At 29.3% G+C, this 16,241-nt stretch overlaps 1 protein-coding gene across 4 annotated transcripts in view; it reads right to left on the bottom strand.

Annotated features, from left to right (window-relative positions):
- bdg (bedraggled) overlaps window positions 1–16,241 on the bottom strand; it is a 99,891-nt gene that overhangs the window by 63,281 nt on the left and 20,369 nt on the right. Inside the window, exon 1 of one of the 4 annotated variants that reach the window (XM_065511001.1) lies at window positions 15,798–15,948. The exons of the other annotated variants lie outside the window; for them this stretch is intronic. The gene's annotated coding sequence lies outside the window, so the exon portion shown is untranslated. Of the gene's footprint in view, window positions 1–15,797; window positions 15,949–16,241 lie in introns of those variants that run through there. 4 annotated transcript variants of the gene reach the window in all.

The raw sequence follows: 16,241 nt of genomic DNA on the forward strand, positions 1-16,241 counted from the left end.
TTAAAACCAAATAAATTATAAATATAATCATTTTATATTAGTTTAATTAAATTATATTGATATTTTTTTAGAAAATAGTAAAATTTTATATATTCAAATAAAACAAAGTTGAATAAAATTTAAATTTATTTAATTTAGATACAAAAAAAATCAACTAATTTCTTTGGAATATTTATTCAAACAAAACACAAAAAACTAAAATTATTCAAACAAAAAATTATTGAATAGAAATAATTCTAATAAAACTTTAGAAATATTTTTATTTCTCACAAATTTGAAACAAGTAAATTTATTTTTCCAAAAATTACTGAATAGAAATAATTCTAATAAATGTTAAAGAATATTTTTATTTCACAATAATACTGATGTAAAATGTCTTCTGATTGCATTCTGAGTTGAAAAAGTTATTTTCAAAACGAATTACAAATTTTTTTCAGACCCTAATTCTCTGATATCTAATATTCTATTTTTAAAAACTACTACTTAATCATTGATTATCACTAGAATATGAACACAGATTTATGGTTTCAATTGGAGGTTTATTATTAATTTAAATTGTGAAGAACAAAATTCATGAATTATTTTTGAAAACTGTTTTTAAAGTAACTAGTTGTTCAAAATGATCGTCTGATATGGCATTCCTCCTAGGGCTATTTATCGTTGAATTATTTTTTAGCATTGTTTTTATTTTTTCATAGCAAACGAAGGATCTTTTTCATAATCATCGGATGAAAAATCTTCATCGTCCGAGCTCATTTTCACACACAAAAATATTTTTTTATAAAATTGTTAAAAAATTTGTTGTTAAAATGTTTGACTTTATTTTCACAAATAAAATTATTCAAAGAAAATTTCTATCAATAAAAATATTCTAAATTTTTTTGTTGAATATTTAAATATTTTTCTTTTTTTTGGAGAAATAAAATTATTCAAAGAAAATTGCTTTGAATAAAATCTATCAACAAATTTTCGAATAAGTAAAATAATATTTCATTTATAACTAGTTGAATAAACTAAATTAATATTTAATTTTTACTATAAAATTATAATTTGAAAATAATTACATGTTTTCATATTGATTAAAATATTTCAAAATCTATTCATTATATATTGAATAAAATACAACTTATTGTTACTAAAATACAAATAATATTAGTATAATTTTATGAATGTTTATTCAAAACTTTTAAGTATAATATATTTAATATTGTATTCTATTTAAATCAAATAATATTTATTGCTTTATATTCTAAATAGATATATATTAATTAGTATCCTATTTCGAATAATATAGAATGATTTCAATATAAATTTATTTTTTCAAATATAACTAAAATTCAAAAATAATTAAGTTTTTGGAAATATTTTGAATAAAAATATTCCCAATTTACAGCTATGAATATTACATTATCTTTAGAGTAAATAAGTTTTAATCAAAATTCAATGTGCAATATAATTTTAAGTATTTTAATAGATTTAAACAAATTTTAAAGTGTAATATAGACTTAAGTTATTTTAATTAGTTTTAGCAAATTTTAAGTGCAATATAGATTTTAGGTATTTTAATAGATTTTAACTTAGATTTTTAAGAAATATTTATTGGTTTTAGGAAATTTTAAATGCAATAAGTTTTAAGGTATTTTAATTTAGTTTTGTAGACAAATTTAAAGATTACATTTTAAGAATTTATATTGGTTTTTAGCAAATTTATGTTAATATTTAATTCTAGGATTTTCGATATTTGACAAATATACGTGTAATTCTGAGATTCTGAAGTATTCAACAAGAGTTTTTCAAATCTTAACAAGAATTCGTAAATTTAGAATTTTGACAATTTTGATGATTTAATATAAATTTGATGTAATTATTTGGGTTATATTAATTGCAAAATATTTGATTTTCCTCTGGATTTACGGAATTCAGGCTTATGTGTAGCTTTATATATTCGGGCACGTGGTGCTAAGGTATCAAAATTGAGGGTTATGCAATAACTTGTATCATATCAATATTAGTAATTCCGGAATTTGCTTATTATTGGCGGTTGCAAAGTTGTTGGCAAATCATTTCTCGAGAAGATTACTATGTTGGATTTTAGTAGATTTCAAAGATTTGGATGAAGTTAAGTGGCCGCACATGTGCGCCTTATTGGTATTGTATGAATCTTGGAGGGTAAGTCTCCAATTTTATAAAAATGTTGTTTTCTGAAGAAGTTTCCTGAATAATACCAAAAATGTCTAATAAAATATTTATAAAGTAAAGGATGTATTTCTCCACAAGACTTACTTGGAATCAGGATATTTATGAATATAATCTTTTTGCACAATATTATATAATATTCCATACACCACATGGAAAATTTTCTCTTAAAATTGTAACTATTTATAACTTTTGCTTTTAAACACGTCTTATAATATCAACTTTCTATTTGAGAATGAATTGAATGTGACCAAGTAACATGATCCCAAGCAAAATGCGTAATTAAAGAATTTAATAAGTGCGTAATTTCTTTCCAATAAGAAATTAATAAAAAAATCAATTATATTTATGTTTGTTGAAAGGAGACAAAGATATTTCGACAAAAAAAATGAGATTGAAATTCCATTACGTGTACAATTGAATATACATAATTACGCACATATCAAAAGCGTGAGAACTAAAATAAGGTGCAAAAGAAACAATAAAATATCTATCATGCTATTTATGTGGGGAAGGAAACCAATCTAAACCGAGTAAATATACATCATTAAAAAAACATTTTAATTAGAATTGGCGAAAATCTTTAAACAATTTTTGCAAAGAAAAAAATCGTAACAAAACTGTTTCGTTTGAGAATTTATTTGATAAACGAACAGGAATCCGATTTTTTTAGTTTTGGCCTAAAATTGTGTTTTCCTTTCTATAGTTTTAATATTTGTAACAACAATTTTTATTAATAATGATTTAAACCAACGTGTGGCACGACCCACGTAAGCCGGGCAATTATTTTTTTAACGCTTTAAATCCGATGTGTGATATTTACCAACATATTTGCCATTTATATCTTCGATATCGTACAAATTATTTCCAATTTTGCTCTTGATCCTACATTTAACAAACTTAGGCAAGAATTTTCTATTAATATGTTTCGACATATCGCTTAATAAATGATTTTTCCTGAACACGATTTCGTCTTTTTGAAATTCGATGGGCCTACTTCTGAGATTGTAGGTTTTCATTGCCTTCGTATGTGCGATATTCAAATTTTCACGTATTTTTCCTCTTAGTTTTGCTAGCTTATCAGATCGATCAATGATATTGAAATCCTCGCCAGGTATGCAACCAAGTTTATCCAAAATTTTATAGGTGGATCCGTGCTGGATCATATTTTGGCCGAATACGGCAAAATAAGGAGAACACTGAATCGAGGTGTGAAAATCGCTTCGTAATATGCTCAAGATTTGCGGAATGTATCTGTCCCAATCCCTATGGTCCTTGTGATCCTGCAGAAAACACCTAATCTTTGTGACTATTTCACGATTTACACGTTCGGATGCATTCGAATGAGGAGCATAAAAACCTGTAGTTATGTGACTAATTTCGTACATTTCAAAAAACTCTCTCATATCTTTGGACACGAATTGCTTGCCATTGTCACTATGAACATACCTAGGCACTCCGAATGTGGGAAACATTTCCGTTTGGAAAAACAAAGTTACATTTTCAGAAGTTGCGGATTTCATGGGTTTAAGAAAGACGAATTTCGTTAAGTGATCTACACATATAAAAATAACCGAATTTTTGACTTTGGTAAACGGGTATGGGCCGAGAAAATCACAATACCATCTCTCAAATGGTCTATTAGAGATGAACTGATTGCCCATGGTTGGCCTGGAGACTTGGTTTGTGGACTTATTGCTCTTACACACGTCACAGTTTTTAACATATTGCTTAACGTCATTTGCCATCGAAGGCCAAAAGTACTTATTGCGAATCCTAGATAATGTTTTTACAAAACCACCATGGCAAGAGTAATTAGAATTATGTGCTAAATTTATAACTTTCTGAATGAGAGATTTTGGAACCCAAATTCGCCAAAGAGTGTCTTCCTCGTTTTCAACACCTTGCCTAAAATGCACACGTTTCAGAACAACATTATCTGATATGCGAAGATCTGGTAAAGATTCAGTATTTTCTGTAATGGTTTTCCTTAAATCTTGATATTCGCTATCTTCAAATTCAGCTGACGTTAAGTCAATTTCTGTAAAATCATTTGTTGAATCTAACTCATCTACCTCAATTCTTGACAGACAATCCGGTACGGTATTTAGAGTTCCCTTTCTATGCTCAATCCTGAAATCATAACGTTGTAGCTTTAAGCTCCAACGGGCCAGTCTTCCGCTAAGGTCTTTTTGTGACATTAGCCACTTAAGGGAAGAATGGTCCGTAATTATACGGAACGGTAACCCATCAATATAAGCCCTAAACCTATTCACACATACAATAGCCGCCAAGCATTCAAGCTCCGTCACCGTATAATTCTTTTGTGCACCATTCAATTTCTGGGACACATACGCGATGGGATGTTCCCTACCCTGATCGTCACATTGAAATAGCACACCGCCAACACCTATTTTCGACGCATCACATTGAATGACAAATTCTCTGTTAAAGTCTGGTTGAGCAAGGACAGGGGCAGTGGACAGAGCTAGTTTCAGATTTTCAAATGACATTTTTGCGGCTTCTGTTAAGCTAAAGGATTTTTGGGATTTTTTTAAACAATCAGTCAAAGAACCAGATATATCTGCAAAATTATTAATAAAGCCTCTATACCAGTTAGCCATTCCCACAAACCTTCTCTGTTGTTTTGGCGTCTTTGGTAATGGGAAGTTCTTAATCGCCTCAACTTTTTCTGGGTCTACTTTGAGGCACCCCTCACCTACTATATAACCCAAATAACGAATTTGTTTTTGGCAAAATTTACTCTTGGAGACGTTGATGGTAAGTTTAGCCCTTTGAAGACACAAAGCCACTTCAGATAGAAGTTGAATATGTGACGAAAAATCCGAGCTGCAGACCAATAAGTCGTCCAGGTAAATAAAAACATTTTCTCGTAACCTTGAAGGTATTACCTTGTCCATGAGACGACTCATTGTCTGTGGACCATTGCATAGGCCAAATGGCATATATTTGTAATGATACAATGGCTTGCCTGGAATAACAAATGCTGTTTTCTCTTTTGACGTTTCAGACAGACGGATTTGTAGAAATGCGTCTTTTAGGTCTATACCGCTTATGTAAAAAGTGTCTTTAAGCCTACTGAGCAATCCATTAATGTGGGGTAGAGGGTAGGAATCTTTTTTGGTAACAGCATTGAGCTTCCTAGAGTCAATACAGAGTCTTATCTTCCCTGGTTTCCTTACGAGAACTGCAGGAGAACACCAGGGAGAATTCGATTCTTCGATAACGCCCATATTGAGTAATCGATTGATTTCTGCGTACGCTTCCTCTTGTCTTGGTGGAGACAAGGGGTAATGTTTACATTTTATCGGTGTGGCGTCACCAGTATCAATATGGTGTTCGAGTAAATCGGTACATCCTAAGCCAAGTACCTCAAAAGATGGAAATTTTGTTATTGTTTTCTCTAAGATCAATTTTTGTTCTGGTGTAAGATTATGGAAATGATCATTCGATTCTGAATCAGAATTAAGTTCTGAAATATTACCACTAATAGAAGAAACCGGGATTATGTCAGGGGCAAGTGCGAAATCTCGCCAAAAATTTGACTTAATGTTGGTACTAAATAAAATGAAATATTTTTCTCTACACCTTTAAAAATAACTGGCAATGTACAAAAACCGATTACGTTTTGTTTGGCGCCATTAGCAGTACGAAGAGTAGAATCTAGTTTTCGATATTTAATGTTATTTCTTTCCAAAAATGATAAGCAATCTTTGCCCAAAACTGACACGTTGGCCCCAGAGTCTAAAAGACCAAATACTGTTTCATCCAGTATTCTAACCCTGGCAAATGGCCTATCAGCGGAACCGTGGATTATTGCTGAATCTAATATTTTGCGAAAATAGCGACGCTTTTTATAGCGTATTCTACATTTCATTATCTTGCGGCTTGGTTTGTTAAGAAAAGTTTTATTGGTAGGAGAAAAGGTCAAATTATCGCTACAAAAAGAGCTTTGAAATGTTTCTGTTTGAGTAGAAATGTGTTTTGTTGAAATAAAGTTTGTTTGTGTATTAGCAAGTAATGTTTTAGAAGTATCAGGGTGATTTAAATTATTACCCCTATTGGAGTTTAAGTCAAACTCGGGGTTTGAGGGGGTGGACGAGTGTCCCCGGTCGCCAGTTCGCCCACTTTGCGGTTTCCCAGTGAATTGTGCTTATTAGGACAATTAGGTGTAAAAACACCTTTATGACCGCATTTAAAGCAAAAGGGTTGTTTAATTTCTTGGGTGCAGTACATATAAGAGTGTCCAAGTGACATGCAATTCCAACACTTTATGTTAGAATAATCATACCTTACTCTTCTACCAGAAATCTGAATCGCATCTATTTGGGGATCTACACATTCAGAATCCTCTGAATCAGAGAGCGAGAGGTTTATCTCATTGACATTTCGGGAATTTGTTGTATTTGGATTCTGAAACTTTGTTTCCCTAATAACTTTCTCTGCTTTGCGGGCAGTATCTCTGAATTCATTCAGATTCTGTGTTTCCTTATTAAACAATAAAAATCTAAGATTTGAGTTTATATTTCTTTTCATTATCTCAATTAAAGTCACATCCGGTAATGGATTTTGTAATCGCAAATTCATGGATACTATAGACGTATGGAAATCGTCGTAGCTTTCCTTGAATTGTTGTTTACGCAACGAAATATTTAATAACACATCATGGTCTGATTCCAGATGTCCGAATTCTTTGGTAAGAGCCTGTCGCAAAACTGGATAATTCACATTTCTATTCTGCCTCATAAAGAGCCAATACCATTCTTCAGCTCTGCCCTCCAACAGAACATGAAAGTTTGATAGTAGGTGCTCATCAGGACATCTAGATCTGGCGAAAAGTGTTTCCACTTTAAACAAGAAATCTGACACAGATCCAGATCCATTATAAGATACTTTCCACTTCTCAAGTTTTATGTTGGCTTCACTATTCACAGAATATCTGCTTTGATTTTCCGAAGGACGATTACTATTGGAAATAGGAGTGTTTGACTCCATAAAATTTGTGAAAAACTCTGGTTGTCGGTTTACATTTGATGTAGGAGCACTACCAATTTGAGCAATACTAGCTCTTATTGACGTTAATTCTTTTCTGAATTCCTCTTGAGTGTTTCTCATTGTTTGTTGCATTATGGCAATTAATGAGTCAAGTGAGGATGAGGAAGAGGATGTGGTATTATTAACATTTGGAACTAAGGGAGCGCTGTTGCTCGGAAGAGAAAACTGTTCATGAGGGGGATTCATTGTTGGTTCTAAAGAAACTCTTTCAGTACTAATAATATTAACGTGTGGTTCCGAAGCCGAATTTTGATTACTAAGAACTTGTATGTCCTGAAATAAGGTCGATGACTGTAAGCTACTTGAACTTTGTGGCCTAGGAATCTGTTGAACAGGTTGTGGTCTATTCGCCGGAGAATGAGTTACCCTAGGTTTCGTACTACTGGTGCTAGACTGTAATTCTACCGATATATTATTTCGTGCAGCAGAAGAACCTCGTCTTTGTCCAAATGAACTATTTTTATTGCTTCTTGAAGTATTCCTAGTTTCCATAGCAAAACGAAAAATAGCTTCTATCACAATCTCATAAATTAAGAACGCCTTTAATTAAAATCGAGTAAAGTTATTAACTTTTGTGTTAATATTTTATTTCTAAAAACCGTATAAATTTTTCTGTTGATAGCAAAACAGGCAAAAAAAATATATGTAAAAATATTCAAAGATCAATTTTTATGTAAATTCTGGGAAGGATATACCTTAACAAAATGTAAAAATTACGCAAGTATAAGTCATGTTTAAAAAAAAATAGAAGTGCTTCGTATTTATAAAAAAAAATATCGGACTACTTCGCTTTTTTTTATATGGATTTATTAAAATGTCAAAATATATTAAAGATTTCAAACTACAACATTAAGAAATTTTAATTATAATCTCAATAATGGACTTGAAAGAAATCAATAACACATTGTTCTTGTTTTCATTTAATGCAACTTAGACCAAACTTTATAAATAATTCAGAATTAGGACTCTTAAATGTAAAACAAGATTTCAAATAGGTAAAAACTACATATATTATATACATTTTCCATAGCGCATTTAGATTCAGAACTGTTGTTTTCATAAAAAGTCTAAGACTTCTATGGATTAATATATATAAAAGATGTTAATGTAAATAGTCTGTTTACCTATGTAATATATTTTATACTAATATGTTCATTTTCAAATTTTCTATTTTCTTTTACATGATCTGCAAGAATTAAAATAATATATTTGATTAGATTTTCTAAAAAAAAATAGCAATAGATTGTCATTTCTGTTAAACCAATCCGTTGGCCTTTTCGTTGGGCGCCATATATGTTACGGCGCCATATGCATCTAAGATGGGCTTGCAAACTTGTTGCAAATGCATTGGCTATTTTAAACCTAAATATAGACTTTATCGTTGGGCGCCATATATGTTACGCTCGGCTAGTATATGTTGATAATAAAAATTGTTGTCGTTAAAGTTTTTAACCGAAATGGACAATAGTGGTTAAGTGGCATGAAGAAGATGTTCCCTGCTAGCTCTTTGGTAGAAATAACTCTTAACCCATATTCCGAAAGCGTAAGCACATAACATACTCATGTCATGCCTTTACAAATACCTCAGAGTATGCAAATGTCAAAAAAAAAAATAAAATCTAAATACTAAGCAAAATAAATAAAACAAAGAAAAGAACAAACTAAACCATGACAAGATGATGTGTCATGTAGGGTACAATTCTCCCACCCAAATATTAACTCCTTGACAGAAAGATTACCCCTATTTTATATCTGTCCCTAATAAACATGACTTTTGACTTACATATATTCACATTTTGTTTTGGCTATCCTTCCCATTAAAGAAAAGAAGTTACTGAAGTTTCATTTTAAAAAGAATTCAAAGTATTTAATTTATTAAAAAAAATGTAATGCAAAAAAAAAGTAAACGTAAAAATGAGATTCTAATATATTCATTCATAAAGAAATAAAAATATATGTAATGATCATAATAAAGAAAAGTAAAATTACTAATTAATGAGCATGGGGACAAAGTTGAAAACGGACCGACAGACAAACAAAATAAATATAATTGATACTCTTAAATAATAAATTGTTTTTTTTTACAATCGTTACTCACAAAATCAATATGCAGAGATGTTCCAATTCATGATGTCTCTTTGATGTTGGGCCCAGCAATCAGGAGTACATGATGATGTTGTTGTAATTATTTACAATAAGTGACAATGATTTTGTTTTTATGAATGAAAAATTAACATGAATGAAAATAATAAAAGTAAAAAAAAAGAAATAAGTAGAATAAACTAAAGGTTAGCAAAAGATATTTTAATACACTAATGAAAAAATGTTAGTTAATTCAATTTAACATTTTTGAATTGTAATAATTTGAATTATGAAAATTATGAAATGAATAAGAGTTTTTAGATCAATAATATTTAAATATTTACATTATGTTATCAAATTTAAATAAAATAGAAATATAATTCAAATAAAGTTTTAAATTTGTAACATATTTTAAAATGATTAACAATAAGTATAATATTCAATATTTACATCAGGGTTTTAGTTTTAATTAATACATTTTTTAGATAAGTTTTTAGATTTTAATTAGGTATAATATAAATTGCATATAAATTTTAATTGTTTAGAAAAATAGCAACAATGTTTAATTCAAATTTAAATTTTTTTGTAGTTTTAATATGTTTTTAGAAGTATATAAATTCAGTAATTTTGATAAAAATTTACATGCAATTTAGATTAATTATTTAATAGGCTTTTATAAAATATTTTTAGTGTAATATTACATTATCTTTAGAGTAAATAAGTTTTAATCAAAATTCAATGTGCAATATAATTTTAAGTATTTTAATAGATTTAAACAAATTTTAAAGTGTAATATAGACTTAAGTTATTTTAATTAGTTTTAGCAAATTTTAAGTGCAATATAGATTTTAGGTATTTTAATAGATTTTAACTTAGATTTTTAAGAAATATTTATTGGTTTTAGGAAATTTTAAATGCAATAAGTTTTAAGGTATTTTAATTTAGTTTTGTAGACAAATTTAAAGATTACATTTTAAGAATTTATATTGGTTTTTAGCAAATTTATGTTAATATTTAATTCTAGGATTTTCGATATTTGACAAATATACGTGTAATTCTGAGATTCTGAAGTATTCAACAAGAGTTTTTCAAATCTTAACAAGAATTCGTAAATTTAGAATTTTGACAATTTTGATGATTTAATATAAATTTGATGTAATTATTTGGGTTATATTAATTGCAAAATATTTGATTTTCCTCTGGATTTACGGAATTCAGGCTTATGTGTAGCTTTATATATTCGGGCACGTGGTGCTAAGGTATCAAAATTGAGGGTTATGCAATAACTTGTATCATATCAATATTAGTAATTCCGGAATTTGCTTATTATTGGCGGTTGCAAAGTTGTTGGCAAATCATTTCTCGAGAAGATTACTATGTTGGATTTTAGTAGATTTCAAAGATTTGGATGAAGTTAAGTGGCCGCACATGTGCGCCTTATTGGTATTGTATGAATCTTGGAGGGTAAGTCTCCAATTTTATAAAAATGTTGTTTTCTGAAGAAGTTTCCTGAATAATACCAAAAATGTCTAATAAAATATTTATAAAGTAAAGGATGTATTTCTCCACAAGACTTACTTGGAATCAGGATATTTATGAATATAATCCTTTTGCACAATATTATATAATATTCCATACACCACATGGAAAATTTTCTCTTAAAATTGTAACTATTTATAACTTTAGCTTTTAAACACGTCTTATAATATCAACTTTCTATTTGAGAATGAATTGAATGTGACCAAGTAACATGATCCCAAGCAAAATGCGTAATTAAAGAATTTAATAAGTGCGTAATTTCTTTCCAATAAGAAATTAATAAAAAAATCAATTATATTTATGTTTGTTGAAAGGAGACAAAGATATTTCGACAAAAAAAATGAGATTGAAATTCCATTACGTGTACAATTGAATATACATAATTACGCACATATCAAAAGCGTGAGAACTAAAATAAGGTGCAAAAGAAACAATAAAATATCTATCATGCTATTTATGTGGGGAAGGAAACCAATCTAAACCGAGTAAATATACATCATTAAAAAAACATTTTAATTAGAATTGGCGAAAATCTTTAAACAATTTTTGCAAAGAAAAAAATCGTAACAAAGTATAAAGGGACAGATGTATTGCTGCACGTATTCCGATTCTAACTTCGGATATGCCACTGATTGTAATCGATTGCAGTTTCCCATTTTCTTAGCATTTGCAATGTCAATTGATAAAGCTCAAGGTCAGTCTTTCCAAGTTTGCGGACTAAGTCTAGAAAATCCATGTTTTTCACATGAACAGTTTTCAGTTGCATGTTCGCGAGTAGGAAACCCCACAGACTTATAGGTCTATGAAACAGATGAAAAAATATTGTATATCCTAAGGTATTGGAACAATAAATAACACTATGCAACAAATGAGCACTTTTGTTGAAAAAATATAGGAAGAAAAAATTAGTTTTTACTTTTTTTAGAATAACATCCAGGGACTCCTAATTTTTCAATAACAATATTTTGCAAAGTTGTAGCTACGGCAAATCTGAATAACTCTTGTGAAAATATCAATGCAATCCGAACATATCTAGGCATTCTAAATAGCAGTCAAAAATCACTTTGTAGCTTAAAAATTTTAGTTTTTTACTATTTTTTGACTCTAAAACAAAAATTGTTTGTTAAAAATGTATGTTCGAGTATACTTCTCTATTGTGCTGGAATAACGAAGAATGGGCAAATCATTATCGGTATGATCCGGGCGCATCACTTTATCCAATCTTGATCACGCAAGACCGGCTTGATGCAAGATATGAAAAACCATCAAAATTTTTGAAGGTGGGCAAGGTTTGTGGAGCTTCTGAAGAGTAAATATAAGTTTTTGATATCGATGGAAACCTTATGACTTGGAAATTGACATTTTAATGAATTGAATAAATTTTGTGTTTTTTCGGACGTATTTTACCTTAAAAAGTAACTATTTTATAAAATGGTGATTTTAAATCAAGAAAAATAAAAACTTTGAATTAATGTAAAATTTGAACAGTTGCAGACATCACAATAAAATTTGGAAGTAATATAGATCTAAATGTTCTTAAGTCTTAGTTTTCAAACATCGAAATTCCTAAAACGGGGAAAATGTGTTCCAAAAACTGAGTTTTTTTTTATAAAATAGCCCACTTTGACGTTATTTACAGTATGATAGTAAAAACGTTTTGTATGTATATAAACAATATATAGGGCTATACAAATATGACGAGCTTTTGAGGATCGGTGCTTTGGGTTTTTAGAATTTTTTACTCAAACCTAAAATTTTGTTTCAAAATTGGCCAAGTTTGGATAGGGCTGGGGGTACAATGTCCGCTTAAGTTAGTCAAATTTTACTTTATACGTTTTTGCATTAAGTTCTCTTTCCAGATCATAAAAAATGTATATAGCCACGAAGAAAATTAGTTTTTTATAAAAGAAAAAATATGGGGACTTTGTTGGGAAAAAACTTAAAAAACACGCATACAAAGTTTAAATATATAAAAAGATGCTTCAACTTTGGATGCGTGTAACTTTTTATAGGGACGAAATAATTGTTATCAGGTTTATTTTATTTTCTTTAGAATTTTATCGCACATATACGTCGTATATAAAAAACAAATTTCGACCTTTCGTAGGCCCATCATATATAAAATACAAAAAAAATCGAGCAAAATTTAAAAAAAATTAAACTTAAATATCTCTTGAACTAAATGAAGTACCTACAGATAATAGCATATTTTTGTACACCTTCTCAAGGACTATCTACTATGGTATTCATTCGACTAATGATCGTTCGATTAATCGAATAATTTCTTACGAATAACTATTCGAACAATTTAAATTTTATGTAGAATAATCGAATAAAACGAGTAAATGTTCATATATATTTAAATTTATTAAATTGCTTAAAATTTTTCATAATTTCAAATTTAAATAAGTAATAAACTCACAAAAATTGTATTGTTTCTGAAATTCGACAAATAGTTAAAGACAAAGGGACTTTCGATCACTGTAGATGAGTGTTCCGATAGCTCCTTCTATAAATACATAAATTACTGCAAGAAGTTACAATTCTAAATACAAATCTTTCAAAATTATTAATTTAGGACTTGAACCAATGAAAATAAAAGGTACGGAATAAAATATTTGTTATTTAGCTGACGAAATATTAGAAGAATCGCAATTAATAATCAAAATTTTAACTTAGATTAAGATTGCAAGAAAAGCATGGAGTTCGTCTTATACATGATTTTGAACATCGTTTGAACATTTTTTAAAGCATAGCTCCAAAACGGAAACTAAAGGGTTTGCTTGTTTTGTAGATTGTTCGGGAGTTAATCTGATCAGAATATTTCTGTTGAAAATTTAATGATGGACTTTGTTTTCGAATGTTTTTTAACATTATCAATACTTGAATTGTTAACATTAACGTTATTTTATGTTTTTCTTTAACAATAAAATATTAAAAAACCGACATCAAAACTTCATTTATGCAGAGTACAGGTCGCAATTTGAAGATATTTCGATCAAATTTGGTACATATTAATTTTTCGGCCCAAGTACCAAGCCTGAAATCGGTTCATTATTTCACCTAGCCCCCATGCAAATGTCCTTCCGAAATTGGACTTTATCGGTCATAAATGTTTAATTTATAAATGTATCTCCACAAATTGCGCTCCAAATAAGTTTTATATATACAAAATTCATGTCACCAAATTTTGTTACGATCGGTCCATAATTAGTCATAGCTCCCTTGTAGACCCGCTTCCGAAAATCTCTTTAACGTGCATAAATCGCTTAAAAATGTTGGTATACTTACAAAATTGAACATAGTAAACTTTCATATAGACATAAATCACACTACCTAATTTCATGATGATCGGTCCATAATTGATCATAGCTCCCATATAAGGCCCACTTCCGAAAATCACTCAAAAATATAAATTATTGAAATTTTAAAAGAAAAATGCTTTTGCTCTTTTATTTAGTGTATATGGTCGGGCTTGACCGACCATACTTTCTTACTTGTTTTTCTATACCACTGTGCAACGCACACTAGCGTGAGTTTTAGGTAAAAACAAATATCAAAAATGGATTCCCCGACCCCAAAAATAGTAAGATACCACAACAAAAAAAATCAAGCGCTGAACTAAAAAAAGCCTTGAGTATTTTGTTATGGAAAACGTAAGCTTTCATTAGCTTTTGGTTTCATCCCATTCCGATTTTGGTAGTTGCACAGTGTAATCAGTGGTCATAATATTTAATAGGGCGAGTTTTGATAAGAATTTTTGGGAGGATGAATCCGGATTCTAGGAAAACGGAAAAATTTAGGAGTATGGAATATGATGCAATTTATAGATAGTCTATAAGAATCAGGGTTCATAATATTTAACAGAGTGAGTTTTGACAAGAATTTTGCAACTTTTCCGAAATTCCAAATTTGGATTTGTTGGGAGGATGAAAGAAGATAATTTTTTTGGCAATTGCCACATTTGTAATATGTTTGCCTCTCAGTGGAAAGTGGACTGGCTACCGTAACCACTAAAATATTTTTTCAGCTCGACTTCGTTATCTCTAAAAGACTATTTCAGAAATATGTAACAGCATTTACCCATATCGCTAAAAAAAATCCGTTACCTCTAAAAAACGTTACCGTTATTATATAAATAATTTTAAGATTATGAAAATAAATTCTTTTCTACAATAGAGTTTATTGAAATTTACAAAAATTAAAATCAATAATAAAATATTTTTGGCAAGTTCTTTTTAATTTGTCGTTATCTTTTCTACAATAGAGTTCAAGGTGTATTCAATAAGGTGAAGTTACGAGCACAGCTGATTATTGTTTGTTTATTTATGTTGTGTTTGAAAGTGTCAAAAAGTTGTTTACTGTTTGTTGTTGACATTCACAATATTTAAATTGAAAATGATAAAAAATTGAAAATTGTTTAAAAAAATTTGTGCAGCAAATATCAAAATAAGCAAATATTGGAAATTGTTTGGAGAAAATTAATCAAATTTTTTAGAGATTGACTCCCATTTTAGTCCATGAGATTTGTTTGCCTACTGGATAGCTTTTGCAAACTCCTTAGCAGAATTGCGTTGTGTATTTTGGAAGTGCGAGTGTTTCAAACAGACAGACGGACATAGCTAAATGGTTAGTTTGATAATTCCACTGGAATCACCAAGCTTTTTGCTCCGGTTCGACGTTTTTAATATTGAATCCAGCAAAAAAACATTTCTAGAGCAAACTACCAATAATTGATTTTGTATTTGTTTGTTTTTTATCATATAAAAACTTCCAGTAATTCATTTAGTTTTTATTTGTTTGTTTTTTATATTTTTCATATGTCACATCTGTTTTGACATTCTCACTCTCTTGACAACTAAGAAATATTGTCTTTGTTGTATTTGTTGCCGAGACGCTCTCACCTGATTAATACGCCTTGATAGAGTTTATTGAAATTTACAGAAATTAAAATCAATAATAAAATATTTTTGGCAAGTTCTTTTTAATTTGTCGTTATTATTATTAAAATAACGTTACCGAAATAATCAAAATTTCACGTACGATACGATTCCACGTAGAACAGTTTATCCCGACGGAAAACGAGTTTTAATATAGGTTGGCGTTTAATATCATAAGAAACGTTTGCTCACAGAATTTAGCTTGTTTTAAGAATTTAACTTAAAATTATGTAGTTCTCTTTTTGACAACATTTTAGATTGTTTTGTTTACAAGATGTTAATTTTCTCAAGTAATGCTGTCGATATTCAATTATTTTACAACATTGAGCTGATACTATTTAAGGTTATATTATTTAGCACAACAATATAAATGAATGTAATATTTATACCCTACACCACCATGGGGAG

This window comes from Calliphora vicina, chromosome 5 (assembly GCF_958450345.1).
Source record: "Calliphora vicina chromosome 5, idCalVici1.1, whole genome shotgun sequence".
Classification (NCBI taxonomy): Eukaryota; Metazoa; Arthropoda; class Insecta; order Diptera; family Calliphoridae; genus Calliphora; species Calliphora vicina.